Source organism: Corvus brachyrhynchos, unplaced genomic scaffold (genome assembly GCF_000691975.1).
Source record: "Corvus brachyrhynchos isolate BGI_N302 unplaced genomic scaffold, ASM69197v1 scaffold312, whole genome shotgun sequence".
Lineage (NCBI taxonomy): Eukaryota > Metazoa > Chordata > Aves > Passeriformes > Corvidae > Corvus > Corvus brachyrhynchos.
In genome coordinates, this window is record NW_008236640.1 from 1,266,384 (window position 1) to 1,266,760 (window position 377).

The 377-nt window shown below is 62.3% G+C and overlaps 1 protein-coding gene across 1 annotated transcript in view; it reads left to right on the plus strand.

Annotated features, from left to right (window-relative positions):
* EHBP1 (EH domain binding protein 1) overlaps positions 1–377 on the plus strand; it is a 210,696-nt gene that overhangs the window by 209,246 nt on the left and 1,073 nt on the right. The gene's annotated exons all lie outside the window — the stretch shown is intronic.

Below are 377 nucleotides of genomic sequence, written 5' to 3' on the forward strand. Positions count from 1 at the left end.
AGTCGGGCATCGCCCCCAGCCGCTGAGAGCGGGCGAGGAGTGCGCAGAGAGGAGCCTGGCTGCGGGAAGCGGGCATTCCTCCGGGAGGGCAAACCTGGCAGTGGCCATGCCCGCCAGCAGGCACAGGCGTGGGGAAAACAAAACAAATTCTACACTAAAAAGAAAAAAAAAAAAAAAAAGGAAAGAAACCCCCACACAAACGACCCTCAAATCATTGCTGAACTCCCCGAAACCAAGGTGGGCGAAACGCCGCCGGGCTGCGCTTGTCCCCGCGATAGCCTCGCTGGGGAGAGAGGCCGGGGCCGAGTCGGGCTGTGCCAGGCTGCGTTGGGCTGTGCCGGGCCGGGCTGGGCTGTGCCAGGCTGTATTGGGCTGTG